Below are 13,397 nucleotides of genomic sequence, written 5' to 3' on the forward strand. Positions count from 1 at the left end.
CGTTCAAAAAATATTATATAATATTATATCGGATTCCATGACAAAACGGGACATGACAAAACAGAACATGACAAAACAAAACAGTGACAAAACAGAACATCCAGGGGAAAAATAAAACATTCATTTTTGTGGAATCTATTTATTAATTAAATACTAATATATAATATAAGTATATATATATATATTTTTTAAAGTGAAATCATTAACTGTTTATTAGGTATATAAGTATACATTTTTTTTACAAAACCGTTATTTTGAAAATAATGCATTTTTCATATATAGAATATGTACATAACATTTTATAATGTATGCACTGCATGTTGGCCATTCGGCGTAAAACGCTCAATTTATCTGTTCGATTTTGATAATCATGCACGACTATTACCACTCGATTACTAAGGGTATCATACTTTTTATTTATAACTTCAAGGTGACGCATATGATCATTGGTTAATAATAATCGCTGACAAGCTATATCTCGCCTTAATCCATCTAATAGGTCTCAAATGCAAACAGATAAATTAATTGACGTTTTTTCGCAAATTGGCCAACATATTATAGTGATTACATTAAGTATCAAATTTTATATACTCCATATATATATTTAAAAAAATCATTATTTTCAAAATAACGGCAAAATAAAAAAATGCGTATATACCTAATAAACAATTGGCGATTTCACTTACAAATTTAAAAATATTAAATATTCTTATATATTTCGTTTATAAACTTAAGTTTTATAAGTATTTAATTAATAAAAATAGATTTCACGAAAATGAATGTTTTATTTTTCCCATGGCTGTTCTGTTATGTCACTGTTCTGTTATGTCACTGTCCTGTTTTGTCATGTTATGTTTTGTCCGGTTATCGGCACACTTCCTAATAATTGCTTGCGGCACACCGGTTAAGATGCACTGTCGCACATAGTGAGTGTCCGAGTAGCGCTCGGAATGAATCAAATCATTACGATGTGTATTTTTTGTGATCGACTGACGACTGGATAGCGTGTCGTGGCTCCAGTATCAAATAATTGAACTTATAAAAATATTTAAGAGCACAGCATTATGCTAACAACGAGGGAGCAAGTACATACACCCGCCCATGAAAAGAAATAAATTGAAAATAAACTTATGCGGCGTTGAATGGAAATCCCCTCGGGAATTGAAAAGGAAGGGAGGGCGCGTTTTTATGCGGGACCGCAAAGCACCACTATACGCTTTTCCTGGTAGGTATTAACCTCTTTATAGTGATTCTCAAATTCCGTATAGGTACACATTTCTATACACTTGCATAGTACCCGTCGAGTGTTTGTCAAGATTGTAATATATTTATACACAAAAAATATGACATTACAAAAGATGTTGAAAAAAACCTTTTTCAATAGAGATTGTGCCTAAATCTATGAAATTGAAGCAGAAAAGGACCTCTGCAGCTTAATTCAGTCTTACCCGCCGCGAGTTCAATATTATACTGAGATTAGCGAATAGTAATAACAATTAATAATTATCACTTTGGTAAGTCAATGCAACTTGAATCCGAGCGCGGTGATCTATCGCATCGTTCGCGCAACAGGGCAAATTAATTAGTTGCGCAACTTCCCTTGCGCATGCGTATTATAACAAATTATTTAGGTTTTAGGCATGCGCACTAGTAGAGAATATGAAATGTCATTGTGTAATTTCAGTATTATGTACAGTAAAAACAAAACAATGATTCGGTTTGTGGATTGTATGCGTACGAATATGTATACCGTCATCAGCGCTACGACTGACAGGTTATTAGTAGCATTAGTATGGCTAAACATCCGCACGCACACCATCGACCAACCGAATCATTGTTTTGTTTTTACTGTACCTAACTATTTGCCTATAATAAATTTCCAGATGACAGATGATATTTTACTACTAATATTCAACGTAAAATGCAGTCAAAAGGAATATTTGTATAATTAAAACAATACTTACTGTTATTGTATGAAAATTAAAGAACTTACCTGAACCTTTTGACATTTGACATTATAAAATCACACTCAATTTTGAAACCAACATAAAAATACTTAAACTACGCATTATAAACGAAACCTAAATAAAACTAATTGTATGGAATCGTAAGTATCTTCAAAACATATTCACAATGTAATTAATATGATTTCTATATCGTTACCTGAAAGCAACAGTGAGATTAATAGTGAAAAAAGTTAATTTTGTGATAAGAATAAAAATCGATTGCTTAAAACTATATCTACATAATGAATTACTGAGATTTTTTTATAAAATTGTGATATCTTATTTAAAAGAAAAAATGCGACTGTTGCATTTATTGAAATTGTTCTATAACTTTAAAGCAACAATGGGTTAACTGAGATATCCCACTATTAACAATATTATACAAAAAATCTTACCATTATCACCGCAGAAAAAAAAAACATACAAAATAAACATATAGTTAACGTTTTTTGTATGACGTAAACATTACAGTTCAAGCATCTCGATTACTAGTATTTTTGACTTATCTCACTGTAAAACATCGCGACCCGCGTCACCATTCGCGGAATCGTCTATAGGGTGTATAGAGATATTATTTATCGCGGATACAGCCATTTTTACCACGTTTTTCTTAGCTCGTATTCTTGTTTGTCCGGTGGTTGTTTATCCAGTATAAATCTTGCAATCGATTTTTAACTAACTTCCCGAATAGCTAGACATTTGAAACTTTTAGAATATATCAAAACACGATGCCAATGCATTCTTTTAATAGTTTTAGCCATATTTAAGTAGAATTGAATTCATTTTCAGTTAATTCTGTTTTGTATGAAAAGTTATTTCGGAAGAAATCGGTAATCCAATCTACTATTATTGGTTGCTAAGTGGGTGGTCCTAGCAATTAAATTATTAATATATATGTGCGTTACTGTGGAAATCAAAATGACATTTTCTATATTTAGTATTACAGTATTCTATATTTGTTTGTTTGTTGCAAAATAGCAAAAAAATGATTTGTTGACAATTGTCCTATTTGTCCTAAATTATTAAATACATAGAATTGTCAAGTTTATATGATTCACCAGAAAATTTAAAAACGTGGTATTTAAAATGTTCTTTTTATAATTATTTGGAATACTCAAGGTAGGTTTGAATGAAATTGTAGATCCACTGATTACGTTAGTTACAAGTGACTACGTATTCTTGTTTTATTTGAAGAAAACTTGACACTACTGGTGTGAAGTTTATTTGCCAATTTGCCAATTTGCAGGGGGATGACTTATGACAAAACAATTATGTAGTCAAAATGAGTGGACAAGCAGAGTACACTTCGACATAATTATTTAGTTGAAAAAAAATCTGTAGAATATGTGTAAAACTGTTTACAACCAGATGGTTGGCGCGGACCCTTTTTTGAGTTTCTTCGCTCAGGGACCTATTACTTGCTCCAGCTCCACTCCAGGGACTGTTCCGCTCCGAGTAAAAAGTTTTAATATGTATTACCGATATGTATATACGTTAATAAAATGTACCTTACCGTCAATACGTAATTGCGTAAAAAATAAGTAAGTTTTGAAAATATTGTAGACACACTGTATTATAGTAGATATATTGTAGATATGCGCGTCTATTATATACGCAATACTGCTTCTCGATCTCTACAGCAGCTATCTAGGGGAGATTTGTATCGAATTATTAGCACTTATTGTAACAGTTACACTAAGTTAGCCGTTTAAATAGTCAACAATGTCTATCTCGCTCTAAATTTTAGCACAGCCTAGAGAGGTGCTGTAGTTAAAATATAGCACGTATTACAACAATTACAACCAGCTTACTGTAATTGTTACAATAAGTGATAATACTTGGATACAAACCTACCCTAGTTAGCCATTGTAGCGGCCGAAATCTTCAGATATGGTGTCACAAAAAATACATACCTAGGTATATCCTAAAGTAGCAATATTAAGTCAAGTGAGGTCATATGTTTTAAAAATGTCGTTATCTGTCTGCAACAATAGATTCATTTGTTTTAAATATTCGATATTATTGATAATATTTTGTGGGAAAGTAGATTGTATACAACGTTCTATAGTTTTAAAATATGTCTTGTATCAAATCATTGACTATCGGAATAATGTATTTATAATTGGAATATCCGGCGAGGCGGAAGTGGTTGTACGTAGGTATCTAAAAATACCCCTATGATTTTAGTATAAATATGATAGGTTAACAACAAACATAAGTTTTACATTCGGGGCATGGTGTAAATATTCTAACATAATAATGTTCATGGAGACATAGTTTGACATGAGTTTTACAGTTTTTACACGTAGTCAGAAATGCGCAAGATTGTTTGAGTAACACCGTGAAATAAGCTTACATTATGTTCATAATGCAAATACCGGATTGCAGGCGACGCCATCTTGAAGGTATTCGAGATTTTCCGGTTTACTGATACCGACTACTAAAAAAGCGCCTCCGAATTGTGTTTCTTGCATTTTAGAACACGTGCTGTTTCTTTTATTGTATGTTTTACATGATTCCGTTGTAGGTAGTGTCAAAGTACATAGCTTAAAAGAGGGATATGTCACAAGGCATTTGCTTAGCAAGATTTAAAAAAATGTGATTTTACGTCTTATTCTCATTATAATTGACTTTTTCTTCCATTTTGGTAGTGTCAACAAAAGGTGTCAGGTAAATTATACGAAAATTCTTCTATAATATGTAAGTACAATATGGTCGAAAAATATATGTATGTTCCTTACAAATTATAGAAGAGCATTGGGAACGAATGACATTTTAATCGATCAGCATTTCGCTGAGTGGTAGATAGTAACAAAATAATATTTATGATGTTATTTGAAATTATGTTCGAATTCGAGTGAATTAGGATATCTTAAATTTACTCTAAGCAAATATTTTGATAATAATTATTCTAGGTATACTATCATAATATGTCCTTTTAAATCAATCACAATTGTTTATTGATTTTTATCAATATATAACACAAAATAAAATGTATATAGGGAGTTCATACTTACAAATTTTTTTTTGGATTCTTCTTTTATAATGGTGTATAAGAGAAATTATAATACTTACTTTAACCCTGAGATAAAATATGTGCTGTGTCTATATTGTATATTATTTTAATAATTCCTGAAATTCAATGCAGCATTGGTAGTATGTACGTGTTATAATATATTATACTTTAATGTCTTTAAAAAAACTTTATATCCCAAACAAACGGCACGTGTTTTATAAAATTCGTGCAAGTCACTATTCGGCGAATAGCTAGCTGATGAAATTGTATTCGTTTTCAATACTATTCTGTAATGCGTACAAATGTTTTAGGCTATATTTTACTCGTATAATTTATTTACAGGACCTAGTATTTATAGTGTTAATTGTTTTTGTATAATTTACATGTACGCATTTTATTGCTGTACCTACCTATAACGAAATATCGATTTAAAAAAAATGTGTACTAATTTTACCGTATTTTGGGTATTAATTACGGTAAAAACACATTACTATCATGTCACGTGAGCGCACGTGAGCTCACCTCAAGCTCACCTGCTACGTTATAGATGCAGATTTACGCATTTTTGAGTCTTACGACTTCACGTATTTTTATTTGAGTGGTTTGGTAGGCACCTATAAATTGTAATCAATTGACACAATATTGTTGTAAGGAGCCAGTTTGTATTATTGAATGTTCTGATGGTTATTGCACATGATCTCACATGACGTATCGGTAATGTATTTCTAGCATTATCAACTGAAAAAAATACTTTTTTCTACTTATCTCATCAAATCTTTTAACCGATATATTATTTTAATTTTTAACATTGGTATTCGAACTCACATCTTTCACAGTATATGTAAGAGCTCGATCTGTCTATATGTCACGCAAATTGATCGCAATAATGGCGAATTTAAAATTTCTACAAATAAAATTATTCACACTAAAATTTATAAGAAGCAGAATTTCAGATGAAGTAGGTAACGAAAATGTTGTTTAAAATAAAATTATTATACAGAAATTCCTTTTGAGATCTCCTCCGTACCTGTAACGATTTTTTTTATTCGTTCAGATAATAACTCAAGTGGGTACTTTATATTGTAAGTGCCTTCTGAAAATGACTAAGTATACTTAAGCTACGTAAGGAAAGTGTACTGAACCCGCCGTCGGCCGAATTTTCCTTTCCTAAATCACATCTGTTTGTCTTAATTCGTTTATTTTCTTCACAACTCTCTCCGCTTTGCAATAAAACTTAAGTTGAGTTCCCAAAGTAAAAAACCAAATTGCGCTGCTAATGATTAAACTTTGGCCCTGGCGCGCGCGCGGACGAAGGCTCTGTTTGAACCTGCAACTTTTTTTAGTTTTAACTTTTTGGGGCCACCTTAATTTAGAAGCTTGTTCCGCGCACGACTGGGCGTAGCTTAATTCGAAACACTTGTCCCAATTAAAGTTAACATTTGTCCAAGATTAATGACGGCCCCCGGACAGTTAATTATATCGTTCGAATATTATTAATGATGTTTTGCGAATTTTGTGGAAATGAAAAATGATTTTCTGAAATTTGAATTATGATTTACGGCAAATCGGTGAAGGATTTTAAGACGCTTAATTTTAGGAAATATTAAATGAAAATAATAACATGAAAAATTGATCGACAACACTCAAAAGTATACACCTTAAAAAAATTAACAGAAGGAGCAGAAATATATGAAAATTAAGTTGAAAAAATGGAATTAATATTATTTTGCATCTCGAATATTTTTTTACAATGTTTATCGGCATTTTTTGTCAAAAACGCCAAGCTTTTTAACACAATTTTAGTTTCACTACAAAATTCAATTCCACTATTTGTAATAATTCGACAAGGGTATTTTCAGATTTATGTTTCACTCGATGACAGAACATTTTTAAAACAAATGAATATACAATTTACTGTCATATTAGCATTGCGCATTACTAACTGATATAGAGTGTCCAATGTACATTTTGTTTACTTATTTACATATTAATAATTATTTATATACTATAATAATTACTCGTGAAATTTGATATAAAAATAATATTTTACTTTTGTGTAATATTATAAATAAAATTAAATACATCAACTATAATAATTTTAATTTTCACTACCGAATACCATGTCCTACGACACATTAATTATGTTCTCTTTTATTTTATCAATTACCGACTTACTTAAACATACCCCCATGATACCTAAGCACAAAATGTAGTATTTAAAAAAAATGTTTCTCTGTTTACAACGTTTTAACTCAAACAGATTTAAATCAATATTGATAAAACTTGAACAGCTTATAGACTTTATCGTTAGTACACATTTAAGACTTCAATTCTACGAAATTTTATCTCAATATCTTAAATTCCGTGAAAATGACGCACAACAATAATTCTTCGCGAATCAGCGGTGGAGTGATTGATGGGGTGTGGTGCGAGTCGAGGAACGAGTGCCTACATCAAACCGTTGTATATATTGTGGGTACAGTCGAACGCTACTGACGTACAAGAAAATTTATAAACGTGGTATATAAAAAGTTCTTTTTATCTTGTAATTATTTTTAGTGTAATTTTAAAATAGCGAAACTACATGTTGATTATTTGAAAAAATAAATAATATATTATGTGGTTTTTATTTTAATTTTTAAATAACTATGCCCTGATTTTTCGTACAAAGTTACAAGAGTTAATTGCATTGAATAATATTTATATATTCGTATTTATTGTGATATTCAGAAACTTGCTCGATTACAGTTTTTCGATAAAGTGTGCAGTTAGTTATATTCCTCCATTTATGTTTTTAATTTTCTATATGGTCAGAATCAAGTATTTTGTGTATTGCTCTTGTGTTGTTTTGTTGTTTAGTTTTTTGTGAGGTGAGGGATAAATTTCGTGTATATATTGTCTGCACAGAGATTTGAGAGCCCTTAGCGATTTTTAACGTATTGGGCAGTCGTTGATAATATGCCACATATATACTCATTATTTTTAGACAGGTTCGCAGTGCTCTATGACCTGTTAGTATACACGTGAGTTCGTGTGATGTTTTTAATATGTTCCTGGCAAGATAATAGGTAGCTGATATTATAGTGTATTTTTCATTGTGTATTTCCGTCTACTTTTATAGTATTGGGCAGTCGTTGATAACACGCCACATATATGCACATTATTTTTAGACAGGTTCTCAGTGCTCTATGACCTGTTAGTATACACGTGAGTTCGTGTGATGTTTTTAATATGTTCCTGGTAAGATAATAGGTAGCTGATATTGGTGTATTTCTGTCTACTTTTTGTAGAGTCAATGATACTTCATATCTTCGTTGGGTTACTGTTAGTATAACAAATACATAATATTAAATTTAATGATATCATTTCCCTACGTTATAATTAATTACTTTGCAGATATTTTGTATGTATTCATTATTTGTTTGGTGCACATTCCAATGAAACCGAAGAAGTATTTCGGAACGCTTAATTGTAAATTTATTCACCGTTCCTGTTTTCGTTTAATTAAGTTTGCAATTAATCTAAATATGTTAAACCATTTTCGGTGATTAGCAATTCGTTTGCTCACGGAATATAGAAGAGGGAATATTATCTCAAATTAAAACACAGAATAAAAACAATGTTCGAGTATCTTAATATACATATTATTATGACAATGCTCGGATAAATAAGATATAATGCTGAGCTCTATGGGCTGTACGAAGATTGCAGCTCAGTTCAATTAATTAAGATTGGGAGACTGCGATGGCTAGGTCATGTGCACCGTATGAATGACAATGAACCGGCAAAGAGAGTGATGTCCAGCAATCCAATAGGGCGTAGAAGAAGAGGCAGGCCGAAGATTCGCTGGTTGGATAGAGCTGCCAGTGACTGCCGTATTCTGGGGGTACCGAATTGGAAAGCAGCCACACTGGATAGGGACAGGTGGAGGAAGCTGTTGGAGGAGGCCAATGAATGGTGATGCTCAGATAATACCAAGACAATAGACATACTGAAAACCGTGTACGTGTAAGCCATGCTTTGTTTAATTGAAATATATTTAATGTTATGCAGAAAGCACCTGCCTATACAAAATTTAAATTGTTATTGTTTCGGAGTGAAAACAAATCATTTCTAGCGGAATGTTTTCAATTATCGGAGGCATATTGTTTTGACAGTTTTATTGTAATTCGTAATTATCCACCGTTGGATGGAGGTTTCGGGTGAAACAAATATGATTATTACTGTATGGATTCGGGAATCGCTTTTCACAGAACACTGTTTATAGTATAACGTAAACTCTATTATACTAACGTAATCAAAATCATCAACGTTATTTTACAATGCACACACATTTATCAAACGTAATAACATATTATTGTTATGTTGCATTGATGACCTTTAGACATTTCATTGTTGATTCTGAAATAATTGCAGTGTTACACAAAATCGTACAATTCAGGGAACAGTTAACATAAAAAAGTAAAAAATGTATAGCTATGAGTTAAATAGATTAACAACTTTAAATATTAAGGTGACGAGATAATAATATCGTAATAGATGAATTTTAGTTGGTTTGTTAAGACGATACTTTTCGAAATAATTTTCAACTATAGGCGCGACGAAATTTTGGACTCGCTGGCAATCAGAGAGTGAACATCGAGGTGTAAATACGTCAGTTTGTTTCGTGATGGCGACGGGGGTATTAATTCGTAAATCGTGTAAAGATGACTAAAAACGTTACCCATTTACTTGAAAAAGAAAACATGTCAATGAATATATTATTATTGCTACTAATAGAACAATAAACAGAACATTAAATGGACGCATGTTGGATTCATATGACAAATTATATTTCGGTCGGCACGCGTCATTTGCACAATCCGCGCATCGCCTAGCCACGATCTTTTTAGACCTTGCCTCAACTGAGGTATAGCCTTAATGTATTGGTTCAAAATTGGCTACTAATTTGATATAGCCACCTATCCGAATCATTTTTGCTTATGATCTCAGGCTTTCATCCACATTATTAACAGAGATGCTTGTGAACCATTATGAAAATATTAGATGACCACATCTTTGCCTTTCATCAGTAAATTGAATTGCTATGTAATAGTGTTATAGTGTGTTGAAGGTCGGAGAAGATGAGAAAGAGCTTTCTCCAGTTGGCCAGACCAAATTGAGTGTTCCACAGAGTTTCCACTGAGAACATTATGTTTTGTGTGCCGCTTATGTCAAAGAGGGGTAGGTACTGCCTGACGGCTAAATCATTTGGATTAAAAGTTTTGATTATCATTTTTAAAAATTGTTTTGTCGTAGTTATTTGGGTTTTTGGCTGTCATTCTGTACTATTCCTCCGTCTTTTGTTGCAATTTTAGCCTTGCTGCGTAAATTCTCTTGAGAATGACTTTTGAAACGAGCCGAAACCTTGAGGAAAGAATGAGAATAAACACAACCTAAGACTGCCTAAAAAAATACTATTACAAACAACTGTGAGTATTATTACAAGTATTTTCTTATCAGGCAGACTTATCGTTTACTTTCAAAGCCCCTTTTAAATCACATTATTACTTTTATTGAAAAAATAATATTCAATTCACAAGAATTCATGAGCCTTGCCTAATATTAAGAAGGAATTCATTTAGAGTACATTACGAGTTTTATTGATGTTGGAAATAGCCAGAAATATATTCTCGAAAGATACACTCAGAGTACTAACTGCTAAATGATAATGGAATGATATAAAATAGCAAAACGTAATTACCCTTTACAAATTCTGCGGTTTACCCCTACAAAGTCATTCGGTATAATGCTACAGGAGTTTTTTCTGTTACTGACGAATACCTAACTTTATACATCACGAGTTCCCAACCCGTGGGTCACGAAATATTTTCGATGGTACGGGCGGGGTATGTTAAATTATATTACACTCCCCACACAGACTTAAAAGTAAACAAAAAAAGCTACTATTGTGCTTAAAACGAAGAAAAATCGTATTTTGAGGTCAAGATTAAAAAAGTTATAATCTGGTCAGTATTATATCAGAGTTGTTTTGAAATTAGATGGTCTTTGCAGATGATTTGTCTTCGGGGTAGAACTGATTTTTGTATGTTGTTTTTAAATTATGTAGTTTATAACAGTAGAATTAACAGCAACATTGTTATCACTTCCACAATGTGATTTTTAAAAGCTTTTTGCAATTTTTGACATCCAAAACAACGAGAGATCTGTTTTATTATGAAATTCTACGCGTGTTTTATGTTAGAGCAAAGCTCAAAAAGCGCCTCTCCTAATCCTTTGGGTATTTCGGGATTAGTATAAATATACCACATACCACCATGTGGTATAGAGAGGTGCATGTTGGGAATAACGAGAAAGGACAAAAAGGAATGAGTGGATAAGGAAACAGACAAGGGTTTGCGATGTACCTAATAGAGTTCGCTAAAAACCTCAAATGAAAATGGGCTGGACACATTGCTCGAACAAGGGGCAATTGTTGGACAAATTTAGTCATCCAAGAGGTAATAAACGTCCGCAAGGTAGACCAGGCCACTGGATCGATGAAATGATAAAGTTCTCTGGAGGTACGTGGCAACGCAATGCACAGGCCCGAGAAAAGTGGAATCAGATTGGAGAGGCCTTCATCCAGCAGTGGATAGATTTAGGCTGATGATGATGACAATGATGACCACATAAGTGTTAAGTTCGGGAGTTTCGACCGAAAATAATATTTATTAATTATTATTAGCCATATTATGGCGTAGTTAGAGCGATGCCGAGCGGAAGAAAATGATGCAATATGCTTCATGTAAGAGCAGTCGGAAATAATAATGGTAACAATAATTCAATTTACCTCATATAATTTGTGCGCAGTAGAAGAAATCGTAATCTGCGCAATTTCAACGCTAAGTTGTTTCAATAAAGCAAGTCAGTAGATTAACGAGTATTATTTAGTATTTTTATAATAGACATTATTTTCATACAAGGAGAATGTTGCTAGAATGAAATAAAAAAGTGTCTCTCGAATATATTTTTCTTATCGCATTGCGTCATTTTTTTTACACTATAATTATTTGAAGTAACTTACAACAGTTCCTTGACTCCTGGTGTAGAGAATCATGACTACTAAATTGTAAATTGAAAAAAAAATGGCTGTGAATAATTATTACACAAAATTCATTATCAAAATTATTTTTTATTCAGTGTCTCTCTGTTTTAAAAACTGTCGAATATAAACTTAATTATACGAAATTTAATGTTTACATTTTACATATTTTGTATACAATTATTGATGTATTCGTATATTGTGTAGTTATGTAATTCTCAACTTTCTAGATAAGTAAAAATGAATATTAATTCGAAAAACTTTGGAAACCCGTGTTCTAAATCTAAATGGAAAATGTTTCCCCTCTTTCGCTGTATCTTTAGAAAATAAAAAGTTTTCGAAAGCGACTTTGAACTGGCTTAAATCCTTTTAAGCGACAAACAGAGCCTAAATTGCCGGCGACTTCCTATAGATTGCCGTTATTGAGATGGTGTAGTGATATTGTGTTGGAGCGATGCCAGAAACCGAAGTCGGTTTGAATACGTTCTGCGAGTTTCGGATGTCTAATTGGGCGCTGGTTCGGAATAATACGGCTACATAGATTTGAATGTATTTTCTTTATTACACTACACATTAGATAAATTATGATTTATTAAAATATATGTAGTATTTTTTACTCGAAAAACTCACTTTGAATATTGCTTAATGGAATTTGGACCATAAATCTTTTTGATAATCCCGTATAATATTTATACACAGCAGTATGGCGTAATGTAACTGTTTAAAAAACCGCCATTATATTCTAAATGTGGATGGAAATATTTCTCTTAGATTTCCGTTTATTCTGCATTTTTTTTGATGACAATAATATTATGTTCTTCAATACTATAATTTATTTTTATTTATGTATTCTTGCAGGATAATAAAAACAACTATTATTGAAAATCGCTGTCGATTGAACAAAAAAAAAAAACCATTCGTATTGGGAATAAATATTTTGATATAATAACACGACAACATTGCTGGTAAGCAATGTAAAAGAAAATGATGACTAAGGGCTAAATGCACAGTTATACAGTAGGCTTAAGTAATGCGTAACCATCCACCGACGGAATCGGCGATTTAGTGCCAGTGTGAAAAACAAGTGATGTATTTATAATAGAAAGATCTTCTCTAATAAACTATTTCTTTATTCAACGAATAATGCACGAGATTTAAGAATGTAATATTCTTTATATGACATTCATAATTTGGAAACACCTGTAATATGCCTGTTCTAATTTTAGTAGTACATTATCTGGAATCCGATAAATGCGGGTTCGCTGATATTGAGAAAATGAATCTTAAAATA

At 31.9% G+C, this 13,397-nt stretch overlaps 1 protein-coding gene across 1 annotated transcript in view; it reads left to right on the plus strand.

The window, feature by feature from the left end:
* Positions 1-961: 961 nt before the first annotated feature.
* GABA-B-R1 (gamma-aminobutyric acid type B receptor subunit 1) overlaps positions 962-13,397 on the plus strand; it is a 615,543-nt gene continuing 603,107 nt past the window's right edge. The window contains exon 1 of the mRNA XM_085946509.1: positions 962-1,225. The gene's annotated coding sequence lies outside the window, so the exon portion shown is untranslated. The remainder of the gene's footprint in view (positions 1,226-13,397) is intronic.

This window comes from Rhyacophila brunnea, unplaced genomic scaffold (assembly GCF_057557595.1).
Source record: "Rhyacophila brunnea isolate RB1 unplaced genomic scaffold, BYU_Rbru_1.0 scaffold_2, whole genome shotgun sequence".
Lineage (NCBI taxonomy): Eukaryota > Metazoa > Arthropoda > Insecta > Trichoptera > Rhyacophilidae > Rhyacophila > Rhyacophila brunnea.